This window comes from Falco punctatus (genome assembly GCF_963210335.1).
Source record: "Falco punctatus genome assembly, chromosome: 5".
Classification (NCBI taxonomy): Eukaryota; Metazoa; Chordata; class Aves; order Falconiformes; family Falconidae; genus Falco; species Falco punctatus.
The window spans coordinates 27,316,958-27,330,866 of record NC_137584.1 but is presented as its reverse complement, the minus strand read 5'-3'; the positions used below and the strand labels follow the sequence as shown (position 1 = coordinate 27,330,866).

The 13,909-nt window shown below is 41.5% G+C and overlaps 1 protein-coding gene across 4 annotated transcripts in view; it reads right to left on the bottom strand.

Annotated features, from left to right (window-relative positions):
• The window catches only part of RNF144A (ring finger protein 144A), a 67,740-nt gene that overhangs the window by 53,089 nt on the left and 742 nt on the right, over positions 1–13,909 (bottom strand). The window lies entirely within an intron of this gene.

The following is a 13,909-nucleotide window of genomic DNA, read 5'->3' as shown; positions in this document are numbered from 1 at the left end:
TGTAGGCAGAGCATTTTAATAAATGTGATGAACTGCCAGAGAAGAGAAGGAATTTAGAACACAGCAACTGGGAGAAGTCCTACTGTCACTTCAAGCTACTTGCCATTTTCAGATTTATCCAATAGTTTTATTTCTGAAAGAGAAATCGCCAGCTCAGTTCCTTTCCAAAGAATACTCAGAAAACTTAACATCCTCAAAATGAAGTATGTGGATTTTTAACGTAACACCTGTCCTTCATTACCAAATCTAAATAAAGGCAGCCTGAAATGGGTGTGTAGCCAAACACACACACAAGATTCTGGTCTTCCTTATTCACCTTGAGCTTTAAACAACATGCTATTCAAGAAGACTTGTAATTATTCAAGCATGCATTAGCCTTTGAAACTTCTAAAAATGAGCATATAATTCCTGCAACATTCTAATCTTCCACTCTGATTGCCATTTACAGTGATGTGATACGGAAAAAGTATCTGCCATACTTTTAGAAAAACCCAAAATGGTAGTTAAAGGAAGGGCCAAACAACTCAGGCAACCTTTACTTGAACAAGCTCAGATATACATGCACTGTAACATTCCAGGCTACTGTTTAGTTACTCAGCCAACAGTTGCATCGCCAAAAAGAGGTTCCCTCCTCCCTTCTTGCACATCCTCCTCACTTTAACCTTCCCCTCCTACTTGCTGCTTTGCCACAAAACCTGCTTGAAAATCAGCAAATCTTGACAAAATTAAGTTATTGCCCTCCTCCCACTTTCCCTTGACATTTAAGAAGAAAAAAAAGTGACAAAATCTATTTTCCTTATGGTGTATCTGCTTGTAAAATAAGAAAATGGGCTTCCTGGAGCTGATCAGAAGGACCACTGGATGCATTAGTTTGTTAACCTGAACACCGCAAATTATTGCTCATTGTCTAAGTACCGTGAAAGGCAGAAAAGTAACTTGTACATTGCTAACAAATACTGCCTGGACACGTGACCTGCCTTGGGCTGGACCCTGCAACAGATCTGCCACCTTCTCTAATGGTGGGGAGGGCAATTTACTGGTTTGAAGAGCTGCAGCCATTCACCTTTCCTATTAGATCTTCAGCCAGTGGTTCTAGTTACACCTCTCACTCTCTAAATGGGAGGAAGAGAACAAAAAACAAAAAAAAAAAAGGAAGCAAAATAAAGTTAGTAGAAGATACTTTCTTGTCAAGGCAGCTAAGATGCTCAGACTCTTCTCGTCCTGTCGCGGTATGGTTAGTTTAAGCTGTCTGCAAACTCCTTTCCTACAGCTCTACCCCAGATGTTTTCCAGCTCTTCTGCCAGCCCTTCTTTCTTAACACAAAACTTGTCCTGGCCAGCGCTCTCAGTCATTGCATCAGCTTCAGCCAACAGGCACCTCCTGACCTCCTTCCTCCTAAAATCCCACCCTTGCCAGCACCTCACTCGGCACTTTTGCTGACCGCTCTGGCTGGGGCCCTCTCTCCCACTTCTTTTCAAAGGCAGAAGGGATCCTGAGGAAAAAATGCCTTTTTAACAGTGGCATTTGTGCCTCTTCCTCTTTGCTCCTGGGTGCTCTGCTCGCTGGCAGCCACAAAAAAAAAAAAACAAACCAACAAAAAAAACCAGTTATCCTCTCCAAAGGGATCTACCTCCCATTCCAAGCCTCCCACTCCTTACCCAAACTGGAAATTTCAGTTCTCCTCTCTGACATTTCCTTGGAGATATGCAGCTACCAGGTTAAGCTCTGCACAGAGCCAAACAAACCTCTTACCTCCCCTCCCACACAAGGCTTTCCCAAGAGGCTCTTCCCTGATGAGCCACCATCCTGCCAGTCCCCCAGCCTGCAGGCTGAGTACATTCAACAAGAACCTATATGTCTAAGCCCTGTAGAAAGAATATGCATTACATACATAAAATGCAGTCCTTTCCTTTTGATGTCAGATAGCTAAAATACTCACCCAGGCAGTCAAAATCCTCCTCTTTCTTGGGCTTCAATCAACAAAATTTGACTTTGAGAAATATTTCTGAAGGGAGGTAAGCAATGGTTATCTCCCCTGCATGCTTCCTTGCCATTTTAACCCCTTTCTTTGCCATTTAATTCATGTTAAAAAAATACCAAACTCCGTAACTTTAATAACCTTCTCAGCCTGTTTCTCTTGATCATTTTTTACCAGTGTTTAAAAGCCAGCTGCCTACTTCTTATCACCAGTGACATTGCCCTCCATCACCAACACAGCAATCTATCTCAGAGATGGACCTGACACATCACTCCATCTTTGGACATTTGTCTTTGTATGAGATGAAGCCTACCCTAAAATTATCTAGATAGGGATCCAATAATTAAAAATAAAACAAATGCAGGAAAAAAAAAATCAAAAAACAAAAGCTGCTCATGCCCTACCCTTTCCACATTAAATCACTACCAGGACATTTTTCACCACTAATAATCCTTGTGGCCCTTTTTTCTACACCTCCTGCAGGTTTTCAAAAGTCTTTTTAAAGACATGACAACTAGAACCAGATACAGAATTTGAGTATTACTATCATTAATGCTGTACAAAGAGAAAAATGTTTTATTTTACAAATTACATCAGCCAAGGATCAAATTAGCCCATGGTGCACTGGTAAAGTTCTGTAACGAGCCTGATCTCTAGTATTTTTGCAGAGTCGCTGCTTTCCAGGATGCAGTCTTCCCATGCTATGGACACCCAGAACACTTGTCACAGATCTGACTGCATTCTGCCACACCCTGCATACCTACCACCTTTGAGTTTTACTCAAAAGTGAAGAAATCATTGTGACTCCTTACTTATTAAAAATCTTGGAATGACAGACTGGTAAACAGCATAATTCACTGCCTTTTTTTTTTTTAAGGCTTCTGCCTTACAAATGTTAAATGGTGTCTTGTCTAGAACCAGTCCTGGAACATCTTGATTCCCAGTTCATTTCTCACAATGATCTACTTGTTTATATTTTGCAGCCTGCTGCTGGCTCCATTCATCTAGCACGCTTTTTGCTGACATGCTGTAATGGTTTTCCCAACAAGCAAGCTCCATTGTTCAGAGCCACAAGCTGACAGGCAGGATTAGGAAACCTGTGTCAGGCTCAGCACAGGACCAGTGACAGATGAGAAAAGAAAGCCTGTAGGATCTACTCTGGTTTTGTGTGTGACAGCCCATGGTTCATCTGTTTTTTGTGTCAGCCAGGAGTAGCTAAGAGGCATGAATGGCCATGAAACTCATATCCTTCCACCTCATCCTGTCAGAGCTGATGATGCAGCTCACAGCCCAGCAGCCACAGGGTCCAAGGGCAAAAGCAAAAGGATGCATGGGAAAGCACATGACATTTGAGAGGTTATATGCACAACAAGTAATTTCAGCTTTGGATTCTCACCTTTACTTATGGCAGTGACAACATGTGATTATGTAAAACGTTATGTCCCCACCAGCCTCCTTAGCCTTGTCAGGACACTGCATGAAATGCAGTCCTACACTGTCACCCCTACAGAAAGAGGTAAGAACCGCAAGGAGAAAGATGAGATCCCTCAGCAGCGATGGCTCCCACATCAGCCGGGAACACAACGCACTTGTCACAGGGAAATTCTGCTGTGCAAGGTACTTACGTGCCACAACCAAACTGAAGCCCTGTGATCCCTGTGCCAGGGCAGAACTTAACGTGTTCAGTTTAGCAAAGAGAGAAGCACATACGAGCTTAGTAAAGCTCCTCTTTAGTAAATCTCCTCGCTGTTCAGCACCAGCCAAACTCAGCTGTCGCTCAAGCCAGGTCAAATTCCCAAGGACTCCCTGGGGCAGAGTCTGAGGCTACCCACCTGCCACAGTCCTTCCCCTCCCTCCGGTTTACATATCCACATCATTTTCTCTTGGCAAGTGTTATTCAGGTTACCACCGCTGAACAGTTATTAGTCTGACTGGATCATGACAATAAGATGCTTTTTATCAGGTCAGATGTGGAGAGCTTTGTAAAGGCTTTTTACAGAAGGCAGCTACAGGATTTCATGAAGACAGAAAAGCTTAAAGCATGGTGATAAAAGGTATTTTAATAGATCCATTCACACTAACACAGGAGATACTGTGTGCTGAAAACAGGAAAATAAATTACATTTCTAATGTGATAGGCCAGAAGATTTAATTACTAGCTTTGCTTTGAACCTGACAGCTATTACTACTCTAACTCCTGGATGCACTTGCAAAAGCAGCCTTGTCATTTTAGATTTGTAAGACGACATGGTCTTAACTTGGATTAACTACCAGGTTTATCATAATATGTAAAATAGAAAAGCACACACAATTAAGCTTTCATGAGAAGACAACTCCTGACACACACACCTGCTCATTAAAAAGTTGGAATGAAAAAACATCTTCCCTATATTTATTTTTCCCTCCAATGAAGAACACTCAGTCAAAACCTACTGTTAAATACAAAATGATGATTTCATTATGTTATCTTACTGGAGAAGGTTCTGTAATCCTTCCATATGATCTTCAAATGCAGCAAAGCTGATAAAATACTGTACCAATTCCTATAAAAAGGGATATGTAGGCATGTCACACCACTTTGAACAGTCTTAATATCGTGTAGGAAAAATGCTTTTTCCATATGGCTTGCTAGTGTAGTTTAAGGAGAAATATTAAAATAATTTGACTATGACTTGGATGGACATTTCAAGTAGTGTAAAAAAGTTCGAACTTTAGAAAATTTGTATCCAACCCTCACACATGTATGAGAATATGAATCTACGTTTTAACACCTCTATTTGCAAATATTTTTGAATGCTATTGTTCACTTAAAGTACCAGAAATTTAACAAGAGTCTAAGGGCAGGCTCAGCCTGACTAGAATTCCACACAGATTTAACCTGACCTCATTCTGACAGTCAATCACAAAGGAACCAGAAAAGTTGCTGCTCATCTCGGATACTTTGTACATTTCAAAGTATTTGCCTGGAAAAAGGGTAGTTTGGTGTCAAGTGGTGTATTTATTTTTAATGAAGGCAATTTTCATTTGAAATGCCCTAGATTCACATTTCTGCTGTCCTGAAGCACCTGCATTCCCCCTTGAAACTTGAGCACACCACAGGACAACTCCTTTCAGGCCACAAAACATCAGCACAACAGTCGACAAGAGGTACAACTGCACTTTGTTTAGTCCACAGCCAGATGGACAGACTTGACAATGGTTCCATAAGGGCTGACTGGCAGTGAGCTACACAGCCAAAATAAAAGCAAAATAGGAGGCATGGAGAAACTGATGCAATGGCCTTATCCCAAAGCATACACTCCCTATATGCCCAGACCTTTGTGGTACTCTTCCCTGCACCTGCCGGGTTAGAGCTGTACTGTGACCATCAGTGCTCTTCCCCTGTATTTTGTGTTGTATCAGCACATTTACCAAAAGGCACTGTATCGGTTAAGAGAGAACTATGGTTCTTTGATGGAAAAATGAATTAGAAATGCCATTTATCCTCAGTTCTCTGCCCCAAGTTTCCCATGTAGCCTCACAACCATGCCACTACACACACAGCAGAACACTGGGAGAGTGCATAAAGATGGGAATGATCTAAACAAGATTTGTCAGGAAGGAGAGTACAGCTCTGTATACAGGATACACAGCCCCTTCTCTGTGTACTCATTTATAGCGTGGCATGCAATGCTGTAATTCATAACACCACAGTCGTCAATGGCCCCCATTCAGCCCAGTTGCCTCCACGGCAAACACCAGACAATCCTCTGAGAAAGTTCTGAAATAGCTCACATCTTCCTAGTCATACAGTACCGCTCACTCATTTACAGACACACCAAGTTTTTACACACTAAGAGTTCATAGACTTTTAAGATGTACCATCATGTGCCCAATGCTCTTGTTTTGAGGCAGATTGCCCTGAAGCCACTCTCTGCACTTGCGTGCTTTGCATACATGGTACTTCCCCAGAACAGATGACATCTGCCAGAGCATGCTGTACTGAAAAGAAAACCACTGTATTTACGTTATTGTTTTCTGATGGACTCAAATCTTATTTTCTTTGACAGTTCCATTACATTACTTTAACATCTATAGGAAGCATCAACATTCAAAAACAGCAAGTATTTTTGGAAGCAATTTATGCAAAGTATCCCTGTTTCAAAATATCCTCATTTCCTTGTTTCGGCGTACTGAATGGCTGCTGAGTAGGACGAAAAAAATGAAACCGGAGGAGGTTTTTTTTATTATTATTATGAAAAGTAACTGTTGTTTTAGAGAAATACAACAGAATATCCAGAAAAAAGTTCTTGGGCAAATCAGGAATTTTTTCTGACCCTTGCAGACTTCCCATCACTGTAGGTATATATTAGTTTTAAATGGCAAGTGCCAGCTTGATTAAAGAAAGTCAATTTGGCAATTAGACTCCCTAAGCATATAATGAACCAATCACAGAAGATACTGCTACCACGAAGCCCTCTTAAGCATTTACAAATGCATTCAAAACATGTACTTGTATCTGATGTATGTATTCAATCAAAACATGATGTACTTGTATCTGATGTATGTATTCAAAAATGTTCCTATTAGGTATGAGCACCTTATGTCTTCCAATTTATTTCTTATTATCAATTTACAGCATTTACCATTTTCAAGTACTAGAGTTCTGCATATTTTCACTGAATGGAAGCAATCAAAGCTCTGAATGAATGTCTGGAAGGGATCTGGCTGAGGAATCTCTGATTTTCTCCCACTCTAGCACTAGAACATCTGGACCACAGACATGAAGACTTTGGCTAACGTGCAACACCTAAGCTCAGGTCTACAGCTTCTATAAAGAGCATTTCCGACATTTCTTGGAAGACCTGTTGCTGATGGTCAGACACCAGCCTCTTGCAACCTTTCAGCAACTTTCAAGAGTACAGACACCTTCTGCTTCCCAGTCACCACCTACAAATACCTGCTTAGAGACAGGCTGTTCACTCAGCTTCACGTAGTTCTCAGTACATCCTTTAAGTTGCTCTCTTTTATCAGACAAACACTGACCCCACAGCCTTTCTTGCTAGGTGCTGGTCTTCTCCTTCCCCTCCTGGAAGGCAGGGGAGCAGCCTGCTACCAGAAGGAACAGGCCATTTTGACTCGGTAGCACTTTTACACGGGCCTTGCAGTAATGCAGGCAGTTAGGCCAGATAATTGCTTCAGAAACAGCAGCCCTAAGTTGCACTTCACTTAAAGGTTATTTTCTTTGCTTGATTCAGGCCCTCTCCTACAATTAACTTTTTAGTATAACTGGCAAACATTAAACAGGAAAAAACACCCCACAAAGTCCATAAAGCATTTATCAGAAATCTTTAAATCAGTAAAGATCTAGACCTTGCCATAACCTGACAGATTTCTACTGTCTTTCATTTAAGCCTACTTCTCTTTAATTTCCTTGACTGTAAAGCTTTAGAGGGTTTGGGTTTGTTTTTTTTGAGAACAAGAATTTCCTCCCTTTCACATCAAACTCCAGATACTATGAATTCTTCAAAACCTCCATAACCACTAGGGCTGGACAATTCCCATGTCACCCATGTTAAGGGAATCATATGAAAGCTCCCTTGGTACCGAGATGACAAGTGGATTTTTATGTTGGTTGAAGTGACTTTGATATGACACCCACATATTGCTTTACCCTGGTACTCTCCAAGTTGTAATTTAGTAACACTCAGTCCAGTGTAGCACAAACTGTTTTGTTGGAGGTTTTTTGGTGGGGTAGAAGATGGGGGGGACATAAATAGCACCCTTTTTGCCATCTTCCACAGTTAAAGATCAGAATTAGTTAATGCCATAGCAAGAAATATAGCTATTTCAATGAAAAGAACAGTTCAGTCTCAAGGGGTAAGAAATGAAGCTGTATGAGAAAAAGATACCAAGGTGAGAGGAAAAAGCAGAGATCCTGAATGACCCTGCTGTCCTTCCAGTGATCCCTCCTGAAGCTGCCACTAGCAGCAGCATTGCCTGCCAGGAAAACGGTACATAGCTATTATTAGCACAACGAGGGGACACAATGGTTTGACTCTTCCTTATATCGGCAACTATCTTGCATCACCTCATCCAAAAGCAGCAATTCCCATTATAAAGTAACAAAGACAGACCTGTGTTGGTCTGGAGACCAGTACACTACAGTTGTAGAGGAGAGGAAAACAAAACCAAAAGGAAAGAAATCCCAGAAAGCCCATGCAGACCTTTCAGACAAGAGAAAGCAAAACAGATCTTCCCAAGAAAGAGCAGCCCCTGAAAGCACATTTACCGGTAACGATAATAAAGCTTTGCAGCAGTAATCTAAATTGAAAGTCAGGGAACACAGTCATAAACACTGCATTTCATTCAAATCTGTGAACTTCAGCAGTTTAAGGAGCTAATGGAAATATGAAGTGACTGGTGAAAATACTTAGTGCTGACAGTTTGCTACGGAGACTATCACTGGATTTACGAGTAGTCTATTGATTTGACATAAATTTTAAACTAAATATCTAACTTGAACTGACCCTAGAGCTACATTGCTGCTCCCTCTGAAGTGAGATTTTTCAATGGATATGTCAACCTGGAACAAAAGATGAAAGAGCAGTGGGTTATCACCAGCCTAACGTCTCTTTGCAGATGCAAAGGGGACACTAAAACAAGCAAGAACTATACATTTCACCCTCAATAACAGTCACTGGTAAAACATTTGAGAATGTATTTTCAGACATAAATCCACACAAAGTACATGCCCAACACTGCTGCTCCAGCAGAACATCACATCGTGGAAGAAAGGAGATAAATATGGGAGGTTACACATTCTGAACACCACCACAGATGATGCCCAGTGATGGCAGCAACTCGATGCAAGCCAAGCTCCGGCAGCACTTGCTCAGGCAAGCAGCAGAGGTGAGAAGCTGCAGCAGAGTTAAGGATGAACTCGCACTGTGGGTAACAGCTCCCTCAGAGCACCCGAAGTGCAGGGCACAACTGAGCAGACATACAGAAGCCAACAACAGCATGGACAGGTGCCAGGGCCAGCAGCACTCTTTAGCACAAGCCCTGCACAGCACACATGCTCCTATCATAACCTTTCCAGGGCCAGGGACCATCGCATCACAAGATAAAGAAAAATGAATGAGCTTGGAACCTTGAGATAAACTTACACCCTGCAGCTGAGTACAAATGGATGAAAATCCATGAACGTAAGAGGCTTTTTACCTGATTACCATCAGAGCTGCATGTGAGATAACACACCCTGCACCCTTAGGAAGTGGTTGGCATCAACACATGTAGCAACTTCGAAGCTGACCGCTGTGTTGTGCTTAACAAACAGCCTTTACAGATTTCACTTGTCTGTGCTTCATAGGAAGAGTTGCCTGGTCTGTTTTACCTGCAGGTTACCAGAGGCACAAAGACCACAACCCCAGCTTGGTCTCAGGAGCAAGCCAGAGCCCAGCAGGCTCCAAGTCATGGTCCTGAGGATCAGCTGAGACCAAACCTCAAGATGCAATGAGCACCAACAGCTCACCTGAGCTGGCATGTGCATCCTGCAGCTGTGACTGTGGTTATCCTACCTCTCTCAGCTTCAGCTAGTGAAACCTGGTGATAGTCACTCCATCTCTGTTAGAAAGCTAAACACACACAACTAGGAAACAGCAACTGACACAAGCACAACCTAGCAACTTAAAAGTAGAGAGAAATGTCATCTGCAAACCTTTCAAAATCTAAGATGTCAACAAATACCAGAAGTACAAAGAGCATCAGGAAAAAAATTTGAAAGCTTCTTTTGACATTTAATCATGGACTGTCTCTCCACAAATCCAACATCTTAAAACATATCCTCAACACGTACATTTGGTCAGCACTTTTGCCACAGAAGTCAAGACAGACACAAAGTAACGCACAGTTATTCTAAAGAAACTAGGCGTACGTGTTTTCTTCTCTAGGATCCAAATGCATGACAAGAAATGCATTATACATGAAGGAAGATGATGGCACAACATTAATCAAATCAGCACAAAGACACAAACAGAAGACCAAAAGATGTATTCAACATATCAGTGTGCAAAAGCAATCAGCTAATTGAAAGGGTCACAAAGGGTATGTTTATGCAAAAAAAAAAAACCACAGGAGAAATACAGAAATAAGACTGAACTGTTTCAGTTTGTGTCCTACTAAGTAACACGCTCTGTTCAGGGAACAATCTTTATACCAGACAACTACAAGAATCCTAAAAATTTCTGGGTGTCTAAAGAATTGCTATTACATGACAAAATTAGCAAAAGGATAAAGAGAAAAGTTAAAGTAATTATTTTAACAAAAGGGAATTCACATAAGCAGAACACTATTATAATGTATGAAGAACAGTATTAGGATATGTTTAACAAAAAAACAAAGAGCCTTTCCTTTCTTATCATGGACTTTCTGCAGTATTATAAAGCACCAGCAACAGGCTGCACAACAACAGGTCTGCCACCCTTTGTGCATACCAACTACCTGCAACAGGAGGAGGCTATCCCTGATCTGCATTGCTTGACAAAATGAGAGCTTCATTATCAGCACACCCAAATCTGAAGAGGATGCTTAAGGGCAAGGTGGTGAGAAAAAGACAGACACCAGAAGTTATAATAACAAGTGCTTCAGGAAAACCACTGTGGGTGGGACAGCATGTGATCGCTGTCGACAACTCTGCCAGATCTGCCCTCAAACAGACATTGTTTAGAGAAATTCAAGTGTAAAAATATATTTTATATATGTAACAGTATATAACTTATATTATATATACACACATATATAACTACCTATAAGAGGAAATTAATATCCGTGACATGAGTAAGTCCACACACAGTTCCCTCTCTACAGATCCTCACCAGCAGTAAAACATGAAACAGACCATCTGGTAAAAAGCAATAGCAGAAATAATAAACATAGGAAGAAACTGATCATGTAACAGATTGTGGTGGGCCAATAAAGGACTGTTGCCTTAATCTATTTTGCTAAATTCATCTTCATATTCCTCACTAGCTAGCTAACAGCTCTCCACAAGGGCTGGATGCATACAACAGTTGTCAGGTATTACCCAGTTTCTGTACTGTGTATGCCCCATTTCCTAGCAGCTGGAGCTGAGGCGAAGGCAGGTCAGCTGGAACTTTCTCCTAGAGCCACAGTGGTAACTTTCACAGATTGCAGTCCCAGTGGAGTTTTATGGTAACAGGAATTAACCCCAGTACTCCAGAAACAGAATGGTCAGTAACATTTCCAAGTGAAAGTCAAGAGTAAATACAACAACTCCAAAACTTTGCAACCTAGCTAGCTGCTCACAAGCAAAGTAGTGATCACAGCAAAGTTGAACATATGTGGTGGAAGAAAAAAAAAAAAAAAAGCATAAAAATGCTTGAACCTGGTAAGTCAGAATCTGTTATTTTCCAGACAACCTTGAAGGCCCATCTTCACTCTGAAGTATTTCAGATGATCCTTTGGATATCATATGGTACAAAAAGGAAGTATTAAGTAATCTTTAGTCCCTTTCTTCAATTATAAGCCATTTCCATACAGGACAAACAGGATATAGTTTTATTAAACTATCATAGTGGTACATAGAGGATAACAGCAAAGTATTTTAATGCAACAATCTACCACTTGCTATTCTTCGAATGAAAATATGAAAGCGATGCTATAAGAAGGAAATAACATTGTCTTGCCAAGGCTAGAACCATCTGACGAAATACCTTTTCCCCTCACAGTAAATAAAACTATCAGACACATCAGTTCACTTTCTCTGTTCCTCATTTTCTTCAGCCTTTTTGAGAAATGACACTTAGGGTGTCACCACCAGCAAACAATTCAAGCTATTTGAAAACCCATTTTGTACTAGCATTGCCAGCTCCAGTATTCACTGACTGCACATGCAGAAAAACTGTAAGCATTTCTGATCTGATTATGAAATAGAAAAATCATTTCCATCGCTTTGCAGCAGGCAGCCAGAGGAGCAAGTGTATTTTCAACAGCTCCTCCCAGCCATCAGAAGTGAAAAATAGAAATTATCATTACGATCTTTTTGTCTGATCTCCTTCAAAAGGTCAGGGAAAGATGAGTATTATGAGCTCATTTCTGCAAAGCAGAATAGAAAAGGATCCCGTCTTATAAAAAGAACAGCTGACCACAGCCTAAGTTAGACACAGCAGAATTGCTAAACCATTCAAACTGAGTGGTGGGTTGGTTTGTAATTGTTTGCCATTTCCTTTTTGTAAGTCAAGATACAGAAAAGAACACAGTTAGAAGCAAGTCTCCTAATCAAACCATAGACAGTTACTAACTCAACTGCCTAACTATTAATACTACTCCACAGGAAACAGTGACAAATATAACAGGTTCCGTTTCCCCTGCTACATCAGGTCTCCAGGAGAGAAAGAGTCTATGTGCGCAGATCAAGCTGTGGGATCATCAGAGTTGTTATTTTTCCCCTGAATCAGCAAACAACTGAGAGGGCAAACAACAGTTTTCTGCCAGCCTATGAGAGCATTCTTTGAAACGCAGCAGATATACTGAAGCCATTCATACCCCCAGGACGGCACTGCAGCCAGAACTCATAGTTAGGACAGCAGCCTTGTCCTCTGGCTTAACTGAAAGTTGTCACAAGTTATAAAAAAAACCACAGAAGATGTGACAAAGACTTGGAATGCAGTACTGGACTAAAACCAAACACGTTAGATAGAAACAAAAGCAGTTAAGTAAATATATAGTCTTTTTTTTTTTTTTTCCAAAGAAATACTATTGCCTAAAAATACTGAAATATGCAAAATCCAGACTGTAAGTGAAGGTAAGTTATAATACTGTGCTTCAAGGGCAAAAGCCTGCAGTAACTGCTTGCAAAGACAAACACATGATTTGATTAGCAGCTGCTAGAATGGGAATCAGAGTGATTTAGAAAGGAGGGGAAATCAACCCTTTGTTTTATCTAAAGGATGGCTCATTCCAAGCAGTTATATCAGGTCAAAACTTCCGTTATTGTACTCTTATTTCAGTCACAGATGGTTTCTCCCCCTCATGAACAATATACAGATTGCACAAGAGGATAATGAGACATGATGGCCAGGAAAAGGGTAAAAGAATTCATCCGGGGAGGAGGTGGGGAGAGGGGCGGGGGGAGAAATACAGTCTTTTTCAAGTAGGTCCTAAGCAAAAGCAAAGCTTTTCCCACCACTGCTCTTTCCTCACTTGATCTGGCTTCTGTTGGATACTTAGTAAACTTAAAGCCAAGTCACTCTGACACCCTAACATTACCAGGAGACAGGTCACTCAGAACCTTCCACACTGTAAGTCCCATCTAAGCATAAACAAAGCAGTTTCTTTGAAGGCACAAACCTGCTGCTCAGCACACCGCACCCCCACACAACCTTCTCCCACCCCTTCACCTCACACCTACATGGGAAGCAGACACACAAGCAAACAGCAGGGCCATCAATCAGGCACCAATCCTGGTGCCACCTCTCCGCAGCACTCTGCCCAAGAATGCCACAACTTCAGCTGTGCCCACTCCTGGGTCAGCGCTGATAAGCCAACGCGAAGCGAAGCCATCCATCTCACAGTGTAAACAGCCGTTTGGCTACACGGGGAGCAATATAAACAAACGGATCTATTTATAAGTCATCATTCATTCTCGTTGTAGAACACAGAATACTATGTTCCAGGACAGAAATGACAGTATTTCTAAGAAAACAATGGAAATTCAGGCAAATTGCGTCTTCTTCAAGTGTCCTGCCCCGCTGACACTCCTAGGTTTATAGAAGCAATAAAATCCAAGCCATACAGCGCTGGATTCTGCAATTTAAAGGGTCACTAGGGATCCGGGGAGGGGGGGCATGGGGGAACCGATCGTCATACACACGGTTTCTTCCAACACCTCCAAGTCAATGGTAGCATCTGTACAGCGGGGGGGGGGGGGGG